The sequence below is a fragment of the Triticum dicoccoides genome, chromosome 1A (genome assembly GCF_002162155.2).
Source record: "Triticum dicoccoides isolate Atlit2015 ecotype Zavitan chromosome 1A, WEW_v2.0, whole genome shotgun sequence".
In the NCBI taxonomy this organism is placed as follows: domain Eukaryota; kingdom Viridiplantae; phylum Streptophyta; class Magnoliopsida; order Poales; family Poaceae; genus Triticum; species Triticum dicoccoides.
The window spans coordinates 519,858,216-519,878,030 of record NC_041380.1 but is presented as its reverse complement, the minus strand read 5'-3'; the positions used below and the strand labels follow the sequence as shown (position 1 = coordinate 519,878,030).

Genomic DNA, 19,815 nt, shown 5'->3' with positions numbered 1-19,815 from the left:
GAGGCATGCTTTCATCATAGTAAATTTGCTCATCAAAGCTTGGGGGACAAAAAATATCATCTTCATCAAACATAGCTTCCCCAAGCTTGTGGCTTTGCATATCATTAGCATCATGGATATTCAAGTAATTCATACTAACAACATTGCAATCATGCTCATCATTCAAATATTTAGTGCCAAACATTTTAATGCATTCTTCTTCTAACACTTTGGCACAATTTTCCTTCCCATCGTACTCACGAAAGATATTAAAAAGATGAAGTGTATGAGGTAAACTAAATTCCATTTTTAGTTTTCTTTTATAAACTAAACTAGTGCTAAAACAAGAAACAAAAAGATTCGATTGCAAGATCTAAATATATACCTTCAAGCACTCACCTCCCCGGCAGCAGCGCCAGGAAAGAGCTTGATGTCTACTACACAACCTTCTTCTTGTAGACGTTGTTGGGCCTCCAAGTGCAGAGGTTTGTAGGACAGTAGCAAATTTCCCTCAAGTGGATGACCTAAGGTTTATCAATCCGTAGGAGGCATAGGATGGAGATGGTCTCTCTCAAGCAACCCTGCAACCAAATAACAAAGAGTCTCTTGTGTCCCCAACACACCCAATACAATGGTAAATTGTATAGGTGCACTAGTTCGGCGAAGAGATGGTAATACAAATGCAATATGGATAGTAGATAAAGGTATTTGTAATATGAAATTATAAAAACAGCAAGGTAACGAATGATAAAAGTGAGCGTAAACGGTATTGCAATGTGTGGAAATAAGGCCTAGGGTTCATACTTTCGCTAGTGTAAGTTCCCTCAACAATAATATCATAATTGGATCACATAACTATCCCTCAATATAAACAAAGAGTCACTCCAAAGTCACTAATAGCGGAGAACAAACGAAGAGATTATGGTAGGGTACAAAACCACCTCAAAGTTATTCTTTCCAATCAATCCATTGGGCTATTCCTATAAGTGTCACAAATAGCCCTAGAGTTCGTACTAGAATAACACCTTAAGACACAAATCAACCAAAACCCTAATGTCACCTAGATACTCCAATGTCACCTCAAGTATCCGTGGGTATGATTATACGATATGCATCACACAATCTCAGATTCATCTATTCAACCAACACATAGAACCTCAAAGAGTGCCCCAAAGTTCCTACCGGAGAATCACGACAAAAACGTGTGCCAACCCCTATGCATAGGTTCATGGGTGGAACCCGCAAGTTGATCACCAAAACATACATCAAGTGAATCACATGGTATCCCATTGTCACCACAGATATGCACGGCAAGACATACATCAAGTGTTCTCAAATCTTTAAAGACTCAGTCCGATAAGATTACTTCAAAGGGGAAACTCGATTCATTACAAGAGAGTATAGGGGGGAAGAAACATCATAGGATCCAAATATAATATCAAAGCTTGCGATACATCTAGATCGTGCCAAATCAAGAACACGAGAGAGAGAGAGAGAGATCAAACGCATAGCTACTGGTACATACCCTCAGCCCCGAGGGAGAACTACTCCCTCCTCGTCATGGAGTGCACCGGGATGACGAAGATGGCCACCGGAGAAGGATTGCCCCCTCCGGCAGGGTGCCGGAACGGGTCTAGATTGGCTTTCGGTGGCTACGGAGGCTTCTGGCGGTGGAACTCCCGATCTATTATGCTCCTAGATGTTTTTATGGTATATGGAGATATATAGGCTGAAGAAGTACGTCAGGGGGGCCACGAGGGGCTCACGAGGGTGGAGGGCGCGCCCAGGGGGGTGGGCGCGCCCAGGGGGGTGGGCGCGCCCCCTGCCTCGTGACCTCCTCGCAGATCCCTCGACGTGCACTCCAAGTCTTCTGGGCTTCTTTCCTTCCAAAAATGAGTTTCGTGAAGTTTCAGGTCAATTGGACTCCGTTTGATTTTCCTTTTCTTCGAAACCCTAAAACAGGGTAAAATCAGAAACTGGCACCGGGCTCTGGGTTAATAGGTTAGTCCCAAAAATGATATAAAAGTGTATAATAAAGCCCATAAACATTCAAAACGGTAGATAATATAGCATGGAGCAATCAAAAATTATAGATACGTTGGAGACGTATCACTGGTCACGATGAAGGAGTTCGAACACTTGTCGGAGGTGTTCTGCATGTTCTTGCAGGGTTTTGCTGAACACAAGTATGTCGTCGAAGAAGGACAGGACACACTCGCGCATCAGCGAGTGAAGTGTGCCTGTGATAGCACCGTTGAAGGTAGCGGGTCCCCTAGCAAGGCCGTAAGATAGGACTCTGAATTCAAAGTGCCCAGAGTGGGTTTGAAAAGCAGTCTTGAATTCTTCTCCTTCTGCCAGCCGAATTTAATGGTAACCTGCCCTTAAGTCAAGCTTGGAGAACCACTTAGCCTCGTGGAGTTCATCTAATAACTCCTCAATTACAGGCACCAGATACTTGCCCACTATAGTCATTGCGTTGAGCTGTCTATAATCTATGCAGAGTCACCACGTTCCGTCTTTTTTCTTGACTAGGATCACTGGTGAGGAGAAAGGACTGTGGCTGCGCTGAATGACACCAGATCGTAGCATCTCCTATACTTGTTTCTCAATCTCATCTTTATGCTCCGGTTTGTGTCTATATGGCCTCAAGTTCACTGGCTGTGCTCCTGCCATGAGTGGTATTCGGTGATCGCAATCTCGACGTGGGGGAAGCCCAGTTGGTTCACCAAATACATCTTCAAACTGATCAATAACCTTCTGAATATTGTCTGGTGTTGGCGTATACACCTCATCTTCTTCAGTGATCTGATACAGCTGCACAACTTGCACTATCAAACCCTGCTTGTGCAAAGACTGCAATTGGAAAGCATTGATCTCAGGGCAAGCATCCACAGGCTCTTGATGGCCTCGTAACTATGTAGGTCCACGCGGGGTGGTAATCAGCAGGTGTTTGCCGCGCCAGTCCACGCTCATCGGGCTGTGTTCTTCGAGCCAGTCCATGCCGAGGATGGCGTCATACGCGCCCAATGGCAATACCTTCATGTCTGTGCTGAATTCATGTGTCTGAGACACCCAGCTGCAGTGAGGTATATGAGAGAAACAACAGAGCTCGCCCCCATCTGCGACCTTGACACGGCAGGATCGGCAAAGAGGAACGACGCCTGTCAGTACTGATGCGAGGCGTGCGTCGATGAAAGACGTGGAGCTGCCAGAATCCACCAGCAGCAACACCTCGTGGCCTTGTTGCCACGCGTGGAGGCGAATTGCTTTCGGTGATGTGCCACCGGTAAGAGCATGGCGAGAGATTGCCATGGCTATTTCAGCCAGCGCGTTGCCAAGTGGTGAGCTGGAAGAATCACTGTTGGAGTCGAGGCCGAACGGTTCCAGCAGCTCTTCGAGGACATGGAGTTGAACGCTGGTGGCACAACTGTGGTCCTGGCCCCAGCGCTCCCCGCACTTGAAGCATAAGCCCTTCGCGCGACGATACTCTCGCAACGCCTTGAGTTTGGTGCCATTGGCGCGGCTGGCTACGACAGTGCGCCGATCCGTGGCTGTCGGCGTTGTTGGTGGTCGTCCTTGGGGTGGTGGAGGTGGAAGTGCCATGGGCACGCCCGCGCCGTTGCGGTGAATCCAATCCGGGACGGTGGTACGCGCCGTGCTGGGACGCTCACGCTCCCGCGAAGCACCATCCGCCACTTCCTCCTGAAGTAACGCCAGAGCGCACGCGGTGTCGAGATCAGGTGGCCGCTGCACCAGAACCACCGCGCGGATGTCAGGTCGCAGTCCCTCGACAAAACGGGTAAGATAGTAGTAAGGATGAATGGATTCAGAATATGCAGATAAGTGGCTAATGATCAGTTCAAATTGCTCAATGTAATCAGCTACAGTAGTTTTCTATGACAGAGAGTAAAATTGGCGGATTAAGAGCTGGTGACGATCACGACCGAATCTAGTACACAACAGATTCGAGAAGGATTCCCAATCAAACTCAGTCAACTTCCTCTGTACCGATTGTAACCACACCGATGCAGAACCAGAAAAATTCAGTGATGCCATCGGGACCCAGAATTTCTCATGGATCTCAAACATCTGGAAGTACTGCTCACAAAGTGTCTTCCATAAACGCGGATTCTCGCCCATGAATTGGGGAAACCCGATTGATGGATGAACCTGACCGATCCCAGCGAGGATGTGACTAGCATGCGCATATGGAGATGCGATGGTAGGCTAAACGGGAATTTGTGACTGACCGTTGGCCGGGGTGGCCACCGATGCGAACATCGGCGCTAGTCCCCGTGGCAGAACGTCGATGCCGTGGTCGATCGACCCGAGGGCGTCGCCATTCGCGCGCTTGCTGGTGCCGACGTGGTCACGCAGCGGCGCTGGCGGTGCTGGCGCCTCCGCCGACCGCTCCTCCGTTGCGGCCGCGGGCCGCGCTTGGAGTTCATCTACCGCCACCCATAGCTGATCCACGCGCCGCTCCAGATCGGGGCGCCACTGGCCCAGATCATCCAGCTTGGCAGTGTGGGAGCGGATGTCGGAGTGGATCGTGTCGAGGGAGTTGGTGAGCTTGTCAAAGTAATCCTTGAAGGAAGGATCCATGGCGCTGAGTCGATCCTTGATCGATTTCTGTGCCCTTGTCTCGATCAGATGCGCCAGGGTGTGGATCGAAGGCTCTGAATACCAAATGTTAGCAACCCAGAGATATATTGCTCGATCTAGTAACTCTTCTCACGAATTCAGGTAGCAATTTAGGTTACAACTTGGGGATACATGACTTGGGAAAGGGGAAGGGGAAGAGAGCCGCCGCCGGGTTCGCCGTGATCCACTGGATGCCCAGCTCCAGCGGGTGAGGACGCGTTAAGTAGCTGGCAGCGTCACACTCACTCGGGGCCGCTGGTCTTGCGGTTGGGCCGCCTCTGTCTGATGGGCCGAGCCGGTGGCAAGGCCGACCCGTTGCTGGATGTTGGTGTTGGCTGTTTGTGGCCTTGACATCCATCAACAACCGTGCACAACATCAGAATCCATCGCCGAGGTCTTCAAAATGACGCCTCCAAGAAAGAAGTGGTATCAAAGACATCACCGCCACCCAATCTGGTGAAACCAAATCTTAAGTTTTCATCTGGAGACCTCCGCCATGAGGTAGCAAGAGCGACGAGCTTCATGGCGATACCTCCAAAAAGGAAGACGACATCCGTAGATGAACAAGATCGATGTAGGATTTTCATCCAAAGCCGAGTCTTCTACCAACAATCCCGGGTCCGAGACCAACCCAACACCCTCGGGTAGAACAAGACCAAGCACACACATCCAGACACGGGGCTATCACCACCGCACGCAGAACTCAGGCAAGCACACGCCATCCTAACTGGTCCGCGCCGCCGCGCGCAAGACCTGGACGAACCAAAGCCGGTTCAGGCCAACTTCTGCCTCCGTGCGCGGATCTGGACGAGAGATCGCACCGCAGCGCACAAGGAAAGCCAAGGTGGCACCAAAACAGGCCGGCCCGCACCGCTGCGCGCCGGAACTGGGCGGAACCAAGCCAAAACTGACGCACTCGCACCGCCGCGCGCAAGGACCGGACATCCGAGCTGGAACTGGTCAGCGCGGTCTTCCTCTAGCAACGAAAGGCTAGACGGCGCCCCTGCTTCAAGAGCCGGACGTGGACACGCTTCCTGGGGAACCTACCCCACATCCACCAGCAACACCACCACCAGGAGCTGCCGGTCGGCGAGATCTGGCCGCAGACCCGCCAGAACCCAGATCTGGCCCGGCCACCGCGAGCCTCTCACCGCCACGATGCCCCACCACCTCGCGCCGTGCGAGCACCTCCAGATCGGGCCGGGGACGACGAGAGCAACCCCAGGCGCCACCGGAGCCACCCGCAAGGCCGAGTTGAGAGCTAACACTGGCCGGTGCTGTTGGCCCGAGAGAAATCAGCTTAGATCAATTAACGTGCATACGAGTAAGCTTAGTTGTCTGCTTTGCTTTTGCTGCGCCCATGCATCGACATGTAATCGTATCTACTACGAGCGAACCACATGAAAGCCAGCGCTGCAAGGCCACTCTCGCCGGAAAGTCGCGTTGCCACCGTCGAGCAGGATGGCACCTGGACGATCTCGCCATCGGCAAAGTCAGACATGCTTATGTCGCAGCCCGCACGCGCACTGCTGTTGCTCTGCTTGTGCGCCCACGAGGCGGCGGCGTAAGTGGCGACGAGGAGGGCGATGAGGCCTGGTGGCGCGCAACCTTTCCTGTCTCTCACTTTTTTCTTCTGTACAGTGGATACCATAATACTACACGACATCGGCAGAAAACCACCAAAAACAGCACGAGGGACTAAACTTATATGGTTTTAAAAGTAGAGGGACTAGTTTTGCTGGTTTTGAAGTTAAGGGATCATTTCTCTACTTTTAAAAAAATTGAGGGACGAAAAATATACTTTTCCAAAAAAGAATGACAAGCCAATTGTAATACTACGACCAAACTTGGTCTTGAGCACCCGTAGTTTGCTACAACACTGATAGCCGACACTCAACACTAATAGATGACTCCTCCCGGGCTTGCTCGCTGGTGTCCATCTGGGACTGCGGCACTCTCGTTCGCTACGGCTTTGCCTGCGACAGGGCCTCGGCCGCTTGGCTACGAGACTTCATAGAAGAGTCCTCCCTTGCGTTTGTAACAATACGAAGGAACATGTAAGTTTCAGAAAGTTCAGAAAAAGAGGACTTTTTTTCTACCGGTCATGAAATCCTCTCACGACCTCTTTGATTCGCAGGAATTCCAAAACGCATGAATGAATAGAGTAATATATATGATTGGAGTGCTATGTCTTTTTATTCATTCCTATATAGGGTTAGGTCCTCTTCGATTCACAGGATTATGAAACCACATGTAGAAATGAAGAAGTATAAAATTGCAATGTTATATGCTCATTTGATGGACAACACTAGGTGCCGGTCGACCGGCCAAAATTTTCGGTTGGTCGTACCCGAGCGCGGTACCTTCAGTAGTGAAAAGGGGCTTCGAAGATACGAAGAAGACTCGCATGTATCGATAGTACGTGCTGACGGGTGTTCCTCTGAGCAGGTGAGACAAGCATTGCACAGGAGATGGCAACTGCAACCGTAATGAGTGGATGACGCAGGTCAGTTGGAGTTATACCCGGCCATCTCTCGGGCCAGGACGGGCTTCGTGCTGGGCCTAACCAAGCCCAATGTGAAAAACCCAATTCCGGGCCTGGCCCGGCCCGGACGTCAGGCCTAAAAATCAGGCCCAAGCCTGGCCCGCCAGTGTAAAAGCCCGCCTGGCCACGGGCCTTGGGCCGGGCCTCTATGTTAACGCGCACTTTTCTGTTATTTCGCACTGCGGCACGGGCCAGCGATGCACCTCCAACCATGTAGCAAGATGGCAGCTTTGCTACTAGCTACCACAGCTACGTAGCGGCTCATGATGGTCTCGCAACAAGTCAGTACTCCAGCAAAGTACACATTGACATCGCTTGTTTACCTGTTTGGGTAGCTAGTTTTTCAGCATTTTCTTTGGCGCTTGTTTCTGATGTATCTCATTCCCAACATATTTTGTCGCCACTAAATCATCGATGCTGCCCATCACAGTCGACCTATGCCTCCTCGCTTGTTCTATTCATAGCGAATGAAGGAGACATATATTTCAAGATTTCTTCACTTGTTGGTCTCATATAAAAGGAGTGGCGTAGTGGCCAGGCACTTTAATGTCTCACCAACAAGGCAACAAAGCAAGGACGGACGAATGTTTATCTCGTCGATGATGAATCTTGAAGGTATGTTGTACTCCCTCCGTAAATTAATATAAGAGCATTTAGATTACTATTTTTAGTAATCTGAACGTTTTTATATTAGTTTACAGAAGGAGTACTTCGTAGGAAGTGGGAAAAGATACAAAAAACTTTTTTTTGAATAAGATCAAAACAAATCTAGCTATTTATTTAGTAGGCGCAACATGAAGGCATATCCACCCGCAAAAAAAAACATAAAGGCATATCCACCCGCAAAAAAAAACATGAAGGCATATCCACCCGCAAAAAAAAACATGAAGGCATATCATTCACAAATATATCAGATCAGCTACGTACAAAACTGAATTTCGGGTCTCGATTCAGCAAGATCTTTAAAACACTAGTAGAGTGCCCGTGCGTTGCCACGGGCCTTTTAATCTTTTATTCTGGTTGCACATATATACGTGTATTATTGTATATAATTCGGTGAATTTTAGGCCACTTCCAACAACACTATGCTGGAAACCTTGTCAAAGGATTCCTTTTGAATGTCGACATCATACATCTTCATCTCTCATACTCTGCAAAAATAAGCATATATGAAAATACATCTTCTATATTTTCATGTGCAACAAATATATAAAGAAGAACCACTATTTATATATGTCTCTTTTAATTGTGGAGTTTTCAGTCCGCCAATCATAAAGCTTTGTCAATTGACATTTTCAAAGCATCATCCGAAGCCATAGTTCTTATCTCTAATCAACAAAAGCGATATATAAACACATATTAAAATAAAAAAATAAGATAAGCCCATATACAATATATGTAGTCCGAGTGAGTGGCATCTGCTTTTTAGTAGAGTAAGTCGCACCCGAATTTTAGTAAGGAACTCACTTGGTAATTATTCTCCAGAAATGACTGGCTAGGGTATGTGTTATTTTTCACTGTATAAAAAGGTATGTGATATTTTTCTCACAACAAACAGTCGCTTTTCCCACAAAAAAAAGCAAACGGCAGCTCCTTTTCTTCTCACCTTATAATAAACAAAACAGTTCAATCTCTGACTCTCATTGCATGGCAGAACGTTCACACTCACATCTCATTCTCCCGGCCTGCTCTCCTTGTCACGGCTTCGTCGCCACAATCTCTCTTCGCCATGGCCTCTTGCTGCTGCCTCCCCTCAATGCCACGTCATTCAACCCGCACCTTCCTCTCACCGCCATCTCTCCTTCCCTCCACGGTGTCACCCGCCCCCTCCTCTCCCCTCCACGACATCCTAGGCCAATTCCCGGTGCTAAGGAATGCACATCGTCGTAGCTCAGAGCAACCACCACAATGTGTTTTTGCTGCCATGATATATGAAATGGTATATATCATGCGCTCCTTTTGCTTCTTTTTTTGAAATAGCTATTGTCGAGGTATGTCCCCGTGCGTTGCTACAAGGCCAAACTTTATTGAGGGAATAAGAGGAGCATAAGGGGACAAACGTAAAGAAAATCAAATAACCGAAAGAAGATTATGTGGAAATAATCAGAGATAAAACATGTTTTTCTTACTCGACAAAGGCGATGCATGTGGAGTGCACACAATCACTGAACAACCTTGGTCGAGCAACCTTAATGAAAAGTAAAAGCACCACAGTTCATTCATATGAAAACATGTTCAAAAGATAAAAGCATTTGAACACATCTGGCCATAAATTCCTTGGAAGAGTAAGTAAATATGATTGAAACATGAAGGTAGCATATGTGCATCGGTGATTAAATAATGAGGCATGCAATCAAGGGAAAATAATAAAATGTTGGGTTTTTGCTCGAAAATAACACCTTGATTAAAACTTTCTTCCATCATCATCATGCTAAATTTTACAGTTAATGGGGTATATGATAGATCAACATCATATCTGTTTTCACGTGTTTTAAGGTGGGGTTCCATTTCATGTTTCTTTGTGCTTCTAGTGTAGAGGAGTTTATATTTCACATATATCAAAAAGTAATCTTTGTATTCCATAAAATAAGTTTCAAATAGATTTTAGTGTATTAGCAGTGTTCTACAAAGAGTGCGTTAATAGTGCTAACTTTTCAATGTCAATTGATCAAGAAATGGAAGTTAAAAAATTAGTTTGTACTTGTAGTTGCATGCAACTGTGCGGACGGATAACCATTGGGAGATAAATATCAGGAATCATTAACTAAAACTGGTGATAGTTAATCCGTATCATGTGAAATATCTTGACAAGATTATAAAACAACCAAATTGGACCGTTACCAGGTAGCCACGACCCACCCCTGAGAACAAACTCAGAAAAATATGTAAAATATATATCCACGTCCATAATACAACCATAATGCATATCCACGTCCATGTCTTCCTGATATGCTTCTACGACACACTTCTCTAGGACTGGACTTAAGAGGGCTACTACACCAACAAACATAAGCATCCGATAATTGCCTATTCTTCTGATTTATTTATAGGTTTTTATACTATACCAAGGTTGGGGGCTATGAAGAAGTGAATCTTGAGGAGGCCTCATTGATCTGTATTGAGGACTCTAGATCTCTGATCGATCATCTTAGTGCAAGGAGCCACACCATCTGTAAACCATTGTAGGATACTACAAAATGGATAAAATTTCATTCAACATAAGTGCATAACAATAGTAAGTCATTCAAGGGAAATCTTAACAAGTAAACAAATTAATGTTACCATTATTCAAAAAGGAAAGATGCCTACTCATTTTGAAAAGAGTATGCCTACCCATTTTTAAAAGAGCATGCCTACTCATTGTCGTAGCCTTGGTGTCATCAGAAAGAGCCTATCTATGTAATAAAATGCTCACTGGAAAACCTCAATTGCAAGAGCAATCAGGTAGCAAGGCTCAAACAAAAGATGTAAAGCAACAAGTGATATATCTGATTGTCTTCCTCTCCATGTTGTGTCTTCTCTTCTTCTCACTTCCCTCTAGGCAGCAACCATCGTGATACCTATTTGCAGTGGCGGAGTTACCTAAAAAATGTTGGCGGGCTGGATAGTGCAAATAGCACCACCAAACTAAAAATCAATGCAATATTGTGGGATAAACTTCATGTAAAACTCCTTTTCGCTCTAGCCCAGGGCGGGCCATGGCCCTTTGAGCCTTGCCATAGCTCCACTGGTGCCTATTTGCTTGTCTTCCCTACCATGTTTTAGGAGTGTATGAAGGCTGGTGCAAATAATCCCAATTTACACAATGGGGAATGCCGGTAAAAGATAGATCGATTGGACTCACATAAGCTGGCACATAGTTTACTATGACTAATCACTCTGTTAACTGATGAGAGTGTAAACATATGCTGTTGGCTAGTAGCTAATATTGTAGAAATAGAAATATAATTTGGCATTGTAAAGGTGATCCCGCCACTACCTCATGTAGCAAATAAATCATAGGTATATAATGGATTGGAAAATAGAAATCTCACCGAGCAAGACCGGATATGTAGGACCCAGATCTGGTTTTGATGTCAATTATGTTGTGGCCGCTCCCAACCTTGAAGCAATGGTCTATCGTGGAATTCTTCCAGCTGCATATGAACTAAGATTTAGAAATTTGGCATGTAATTACTTCTGCAAGTTGTTGAACACTCAAATTTGATAACATAGTAATTCCGCCAAAACAGAATAACTAATGACAAATAGGCAAGAATCGACAACAGCCCCGCAACATACCTCATCTTCTTTCAAGTGACCCTAGTTGTTCTTTAATTAGTAGAAACACATAACGGCGGCTCAGATCATATTCCCTCTGTCCAAACATATGAACATAATTACAGGGTAAGCAAGACTTATACGATCATTGCATAATCCACCATTTTATATGGGTTGTGATAGTTCAAACGGCATGCCCCGATAATTTTCAAGTGTCAGATTTTATTTAGGACCTGAAACAACCAGTGTTATGGCTCTAGGGTGCACATGATACAAGCATTAAAAACATGGCATTGCACCCTCTAGCATATAATGCAATCGACCTATCAAGCAAATATATCTGGCAAAGGTCAGTGTAATCCAAACCTAGCTTATGTAAACTGCAACCAAGATAAACCTTGATGAGCTTACCCAATGGTGGTCGATACATGACTGTAAAATCAAGAATCATTGAATCTGATTCAAACACAAAAGAACAAAGGAGAGCTTATGATATCTTGCTAGCCACTGCAGCACCACCCCTCCACTGCGACCTCCTCGTCGATTCTGCAGCCGGCAGCCATACTAATGTGAGGAGATGTGGGGGCGTGGGCCGGCGAACAGAGGATGGGAACCCATGTGGGGAGGCCGCGACGGCGTCAGCAACACAAAAGTGTTGTAGATGTATGCGGCTTGGTTTAGTCGCAGGGTCGTATGTGGAGGAACTAAGGATGTTGCAGCCTGACATACAATTAGTGAGGAAAACCATTTTAAATGAAACAAACTTAGGGAGGCTGTCATTCTAAAAGAATAGTACAATTAGTTAGTGCAGCTATGAGATTCTCACACTGGATCCACAATGTCCGTTCCATGCCAACAAGCATCTGCCAACGTTACATATAAGTTTCTCTTATTTATTTTGTGTGTGGAATTTACTTGATAGTATAACTTTGCAGTCGGTATTTTCTATATAAAATATACTCTGGCATTTGAAAAGGTAGTCAAAAGATTAAGATTGTGAAATGAGCCTTCCAAGGCTCAAAACGGAACCGGTAAAATCTGGCATAAGCTAGTGTTCAAATCACTGACTATCAGTGTGCACCGTTCATTGGTACCAGACTATTAGCTATATCAGGCAGTAAAGAAACACCAAACTCATATTCTTCCTGTAAGAGAACTCACAGGGATATGTAAACAAGATGCAAACATAGCAAACATGTATGTCCAGATAATCAATTTCTGCAAATTAATCATTGGAAAACAACACTGGAGCAACACCATTCAAAGACAGTCAGACACCAACCTGCGAGTACGGATGTACTATGCTACCTCCAGATTGTTGGAAGGGATAGACTCCCAGGATCTGGAAAACCTTGCCGCTCCAACCAATCAAAGCATACAATGGTTAGCTTCAGAGCATAAATGATGTATGTAATAGTTGAGATATAGCAAAATAAAGAGAATCAAACTGGGAGGGCCCTAGGATGTTGTTCTGTAGGCAATAATGGATTCGTGAAATCTCTGGACAAGAAAAGAGATTCACCACGCGTGACTATCATGTTAACTGAAACTACACAGTAACTGTCAAGCTTTATAAAAGATGCAAACCTTAGTATTCGTTCAAGACTTGGCCTCGCCTCCATTTAGATTCAAGCCTTAGAATTCAAGGCAAAGACATCTCAACAAGTTCATGACTTGGCCTCACCTCAATTTGTAATGGATTTCGTAAGCTCTGACAGTAAAAGACCAACAAATGCAAGAATTGGAACATGGAAGAAGCTTAAGTGGGCATGACGCCATCGGGTTGTATGCCAAGATCGTGGTTGTAGAGCTCCCTCTATCTCCCTTGCCAAGCTCTCCCTCCGACCAGCAGTGGAACAACTGTTCCTGCTACTTTTGAACACTCCTTTCACGCTGCCGCAGATCAGTTGGCGGCGTAGGCCAGCTTTCGCTTGTATCATCACGTTGAACACAATATGCGTATATGTTTACTTTCCTTGTATCATCACAACGGATGGTATAAATCTAATTGTGTCCCTGACTCCTTGTCATAATTCTAAATCCTACACAAAGTGAAAAAAGAAAAGACAGATTTGTTAATACAACATTAGGCAAATTTGTTAATACAACATAGTGATATTACATGCACTAACAGGATCGGTACGTGGTATCTTGTTTGCTATCGGAGAGTGTGATGCCCTTCCTCCTAATCTTATTTGAGCGCTATATCAAAAGAGGCATCAACATTATGATATGAACTATGATAGTCCGACGCAGCAGCTCTTCCAACACAAAGGATCCAGATCTATCGATACGTGACGCTTCTTCAATAATTTCTAGAAGACCCAGGGCAGCTCAGACTTGCTTCGCTCGTGCACAAGTAAACATCAAGTGTAAAATGTCCTCCGGACCCATATGAACATTACACAGAAGTAATTTTTCAGTCCTAAGCATGGATTTTTTTTGTTGGAACCAAAATAGGCGTGTTGATTCAGTTCAGCAGCTTATGAGCAAGTATGAGATTATTGGTCAATTGCACTTGCAGCTCACAGAAATTAAAGGGGCTCCTAATTTGCATTACTAATGGTTAGTCAACTACAAAACCTGAGCGCATGTACCCCTGTCTTTCAGTTCAGATTATAGATTGCAAAATAAAATCAGACAAGAAAGTTGAAGCTGCCCCAAATTTGCATTGCTGATTAAGGAAACAATATATCTGGACTGCAAATTGGATAGCTGGTCATAGTCTTAATGCTTTGAACTGAACAAATTTGACAGAGGACATGGGTGCAAAGTAATACATATGTTGTGATAGTCCTAAAACTATGACTTGGCAAAATGTCAAGTAAATTAAACTACAACAGAAATCTATGAACAAAAAACGGATTGGGCACCCACCTTATGTTGGGCTGCTGCTGCTCCGCCGACATGGAGGCTCTGCGGCGAGTCCCCCGGCTGGATCTGGCCACATCGAACACCGGAGTGGCAAGGCCTGGCCCTCTCTTCGTCAGATCGGGTAGGGGAGGGGAGCTCGTGGCCTTGGACGAAGGGAGGAGATCGGGAGGGGAGGGGAGTTCCTAGCCTTGGACGGAGGTAGGAGGGAGGCTGAGACCCACCTATGCCAGGCACGTGGAGGAGGGGGTGGGGGAGGAGGTGGTGGCGGCCGACTGGGGAGGGAGGTCGTGGTGGCCAGCTCCTCTCGAACCTCGGCGGCGGCTGCTCCTCTCGGATCTCGGCGGCGGCTGCTCCTCTTGGATCTTGGCTGCGGCGTAGGGCTCCTCGGCGGCGGCTGGTGAAAGGTGTGGCCGGATCCTGGATGTCCTGGACGTCTTCGGCGACGGGTCCTGACCAGGATCGGCGCCGGATCCTGGACCGGCGCCGGATCAGTGGAGGCCGGCGCTTGTGATGTGCGATTTACGCGCCGGATCAGTGCCAGGGCGACGGTAAATGGATGGAGCGGGGGCGGCGAAGGGATGAAGGGCGGCGGCGGTGAAGGGACGAAGGCCTGGAGGCGGCGGGCGAAGGAGGGAACAGAGTCGGGCGACTGTTTCTCGCTCGAGGGCGCAGAGTGGGGCGATTTTTTTCGCTGGTTAATTTTCGCCGGCTTGGTTTAGCTAGTTTTTTTTCATTCGGGTTAGTTGGATGCGACCGAAGATTGGGCGCGTGGGGGCGCATTGGGTACTCGGTTGGACGTTTTTTTTTTGGTTCATTGCGGCTGAGCGGGAGATGAGAGGAAGTACCAAAGAAGTACCAAAAAAGACCGGGTAAGGTGGGACGAAAATAAAACCCGGAACGCGACCTACCAACTGAGACATTAGGAGTAGAGATAAAAGTCCCGTTTCCTATCTTGCAGGTGGCAGCGAATCAACCTGTGGTTGAGATGGTTAGATGGATAGTGGTATCCCCAACCCACCAGGGTTCAAATCCTGGTGCTCGCATTATTTCTGGATTTATTTCAGGATTTCCGGTGATGCGCTTTCAGTGGGAGGAGACGTTCCCGTCGACGACGAAGCGCCTACGGTGACTTCGTAAATCTCAAGATGATGTGCTGGCTCAGTCTTTCGCAAGTGCTCATAGGAGTAGGGTGTGTGTGCGTTCATAAGGATGAGTGTATGCGCGTGTATATGAGCGCTTGTGTCTGTACTGATGTTCAAAAAAAAAGAAAAATCTTGCAGGTGGCCTCATTCAACGTAGATGGGACATGTATTTTATTGGCATAGATTCCAACTTCAAAACAACCGTCTACCACATGCACCTGTTTAACCCCACGTAAGAAATGAAAACTTGCAGACCATGCATGCTGCTCTGAGTTCTTCAACCCAAATAAATCAGAGTGATAAAATTGACATACATCTTTATTAAAATATTTTTGAAAATTGAAAAATGAATTTGTCTCAACTTCTACATCATAGGACACACATAACCGTAATTTTATTCTAAAAATAAAAGCCATCCTCTCTTAACTGGTCGATTTCATTCAAGGAGACAAACTTCTAGTACCTTATTTGTAGCCTATTGGTTTGGCCGTAAATTTTGCTACGGTGTCTTCATGTTTACATGTAACAACCTTTGTTGTAGAGTCTACTCATTTGTGGCGTGCCTACAACTTCATATCCAACCCAACTGTAGCGGCCGCTCGCTAGGTGTTGGAAATATGGCAGGTATTATAATTAATATAATTCCGAATTTATGTGAGACTGATGACAAGGACATATCTAACAGATTTATACATGCAATCACGTAGATGAAATCTAGCAGAGTAAATGAAATCGACATGGACTGAAGTCCCATAACAAGATCACATAAATATAACCGATCACAAAGGATATCTTACAGCGGGGTTGATGATGAGATCGCAGTGAAGACGGGGATGTCGATGGAGAGTTGATGATGAACTGATCGCAGGTTGAACTATACCTAGCACTCCATGATCCACTCCTCTTACAACTAGGCAATGGACACTGCCTTGAATTGCCAGTCTTGTGTAGAAGAGATTCACCTGAAGGCATCACTGATACTAGGCCGCCTTGATCCACGCCTAAGGTTTGGAGCGTTACGGTCGTGCTCCCTAGTCCTTTAGTGAGCTCATTAGAGATCACCCAAATCTCATGTACTGCGACCTCACAGCTAAGCTCATATAGGTGTGTTCTTTCAAGAATACCCTGCAGGACGTTATCTTTCCGAAGTGTTTCGGCATTAGAACATATTAAGGCAGAAGTCAGCCTCCCATGCGGTACTTAGAGTACTCATCTCAGCGGGAAATGGAAGATACATATGTACTCTCTCCTGTTGCTCCAACAACTTGTTTTTCCCTTTTCCTAATTCACGGGATCTCCGATCACATAGGCCGGGTTTCTGTAGTTGTGCAACTCAGGTGGGTCTCAAGCCCATTTCCCTTGATGCTCCATCTATCACTGAACGTGATAGCCCCTTTGTAAAGGGATCCGCCAGGTTTTTGGCAGTGTTAATATAATCAACGGCGATCACTCCTTTACGTCTCAAATTTCTGACGGATTTGATGCGCCCTTTCACATGTCTTGATGACTTCAGATTGTCCTTCGAACTTTTAACCTTAGTGATCACGGTTTGGTTATCACAGTTCAGAAGGATTGCCGGAATTGGTTTTTCAACCATTGGCAAATCACTCAAGAGTTCACGCAGCCACTCTGCCTCAACAGTGGCTGAGTCAAGTGCTACAAGTTCAACCTCCATAGTAGACCTCGTCAAGATAGTTTGCTTGCGAGACCTCCAAGAGATTGCAGCACCGCCAAAAGTAAATATATATCCACTAGTGGCTTTGATCTCATCTGCATCTGAGATCCAGTTAGCATCACTATACCCTTCTGGTACATCAGGGTACCCTGTATAGTGGAGCCTATACGTTGTGGTTCCTCTCAAATACCTCATTACTCGTTCCAGTGCAATCCAGTGATTATTTCCCGGATTTGAATTAAACCGGCTCAATTTGCTAACAGCAAATGAAATGTCAGGTCTAGTTGCAGCAGCAAGGTACATGAGAGAACCAACTATTTGGGAGTATTTTAGTTGCTCGACCCCTTGTCCTCTGTTCTTACGAAGCTTTAGACTTGGGTCATAGGGAGTTGGAGATGTTCTAGAGTCCTCAAAACCAAACCGACTCAGGATTTTCTCCACATAATGAGATTGACTTAATGTAATCCCATTCTCATTCATTTGCAGCTTTATGTTTAAAATAACATCCGCCTCTCCCAAATCTTTCATATCAAAGTTTTGAGACAGAAAGGATTTAACATCATTTATAACATCCATATCGGTCCCAAAAATTAATATGTCATCAACGTATAAGCATAAGATTACACCCTTACCCCCACCATATTTATAGTACACACATTTGTCTCCTTCATTCACCACAAAGCCTGCCGAAGTGAGAGTTTTGTCAATTTTTTCATGCCACTGCTTCGGCGCCTGCTTGAGGCCATAGAGTGATTTCTTCAATCTACACACCATGTTCTCTTGTCCGGTTGCTACAAAACCATCAGGTTGCTGCATATAAATTTCCTCATCAATCTCTCCATTTAGGAAAGCCGTCTTCACATCCATTTGATGGATTAGGAATTTATAAGATGTTGCTAGAGCAATTTTTGTAGTAATCCTAGCAACATGCGAGTATGTATCAAAGAAATCCTCACCTTCCTTTTGGGTAAAACCCTTGGCCATGAGTCTAGCCTTATACTTTTCAATGGTACCGTCAGGTCTTAACTTCCTTTTAAATATCCATTTGCAACCAATAGGTTTACAACCCATCGGTCGTGGACAGATTTCCCATGTTCCGTTAGTGAGAATGGAATCCATTTCACTTTGGACTGCCTGCTTCCAATCATCAGCATCTAGGGATGCATATGCTTCAGAGAGAGTTCTGGGAACATCATCCACGAGGTACACAGCGAAGTCATCTCCAAAGGACCTTTTAGTATGTTGTCTCTTGCTCATTCTGGGAGCTACTTCGCTATCATCCTCCTCAGTTGGATTATACAGAGTTACAAAAGGAGTACTTTTCGGTTCAGGCTCGGGTTCAAATTCTCTTTGTATAGTTGGTTGACTAGTGGATGCTCTATTTTCCTTCATTGGAAAGATGTTCTCAAAGAAGGTAGCATCTCGAGATTCTATCACAGTGTTAGTGTGCACATCAGAAAACTCGGACTTGACTACCAAGAACTTATAAGCGTTGCTATTATGTGCGTAGCCTAGAAAGATACAATCAACAGTATTAGGTCCCAATTTTCATTTCTTGCATATAGGTACATTAAACTTGGCTAAACAGCCCCAAGCACGTAAGAAACACAGAGTTGGTTTGTGTCCTTTCCATCCTTCATGTGGAGTTGTATCTCCTTTTGATGAAGGAACTCTGTTGAGAACATAACATGCAGCCAACGCAGCCTCTCCCCACCATGACTTAGCTAAACCGGCACTGTCCAACATGGCATTTACCAAGTCCGTAAGTGTTCGGTTTTTGCGTTCAGCCACTCCATTTGATTGGGGCGAGTAGGGAGGGGTTACCTCATGGATAATTCCATGCTCCGCACAAAATTCAGCAAACTCATGTGAGACATACTCTCCCCCTTTGTCAGACCTTAAGCGTTTGATCTTCTTCTCTAATTGGTTTTCTACCTCAGCTTTGTAGATCTTAAAGCAGTTCAACGCCTCATCTTTCGTTTTTACTAGATAAATATGACACCATTTAGTCGCATCATCTATCAATGTCATCATATATCTTTTCCCTGCCTTAGTCAAAACTCCAATCATCTCACACAAATCTGAATGGATTAAATCTAGAGGTGAAAGGCTTTTCTCCCCAATAGGTTTAAACGGTTTTCGGGGTTGCTTTTCTTGCACACAAGCCTGACACTTAGATCCACGGACTATGGAGACATTCGGAACTAAATTAAGCTTGCATAACCGAACAATGCGATCAAAATTTATATGACATAAACGAGAGTGCCAAACAGCAACATCTCCAACATTTATTCCAGAATGTGAAGAACAAGATAAATTGTTTACGACATTACAGTCGTCTAGAATAGAAAGGCAGAACAAGCCTCCGCTATTATAGCCTTTTCCAATAAACAAACCAAATTTCGAAATAACAAACTTATTCGACTCAAACACCAGCTTGTAGCCATCACGGCACAACAGTGAACTAGAAAGCAGGTTCCTATTTATTCCTGGGACATGCCGGACGTTCTTCAGCGACGAAGTCTTCCCCGAGGTAAGCCTCAGGTCAACTCTACCGGTTCCATGAACATTTGCCCTTGTTTCGTTCCCCATCACGATGGTGGAACCGCTGCAAGCCTGATAAGAAGAAAACAAGTTGTAGTCAGCACAAACATGCACATTATCTCCAGTATCTATCCACCAATCAGTGGATTGACATG

General features: G+C 45.5%; 1 long non-coding RNA gene across 4 annotated transcripts; it reads right to left on the bottom strand.

Moving 5' to 3' along the window:
- Nucleotides 1-9,925: 9,925 nt before the first annotated feature.
- LOC119285131 lies at nucleotides 9,926-14,514 on the bottom strand. 4 transcript variants are annotated; one of them, XR_005139359.1, is made up of 6 exons: nucleotides 14,303-14,514; nucleotides 13,558-13,627; nucleotides 12,708-13,467; nucleotides 11,447-11,522; nucleotides 11,200-11,301; nucleotides 9,926-10,355 (listed from the first exon to the last, which is right to left on the bottom strand). It is a non-coding gene; the product is annotated as an uncharacterized LOC119285131 (long non-coding RNA). The 4 variants fall into 4 exon arrangements; XR_005139363.1 differs by lacking the exon at nucleotides 13,558-13,627 and having other exon boundaries at nucleotides 12,708-12,925; nucleotides 13,013-13,467; XR_005139358.1 differs by lacking the exon at nucleotides 14,303-14,514 and having other exon boundaries at nucleotides 13,558-14,288.
- Nucleotides 14,515-19,815: the final 5,301 nt, after the last annotated feature.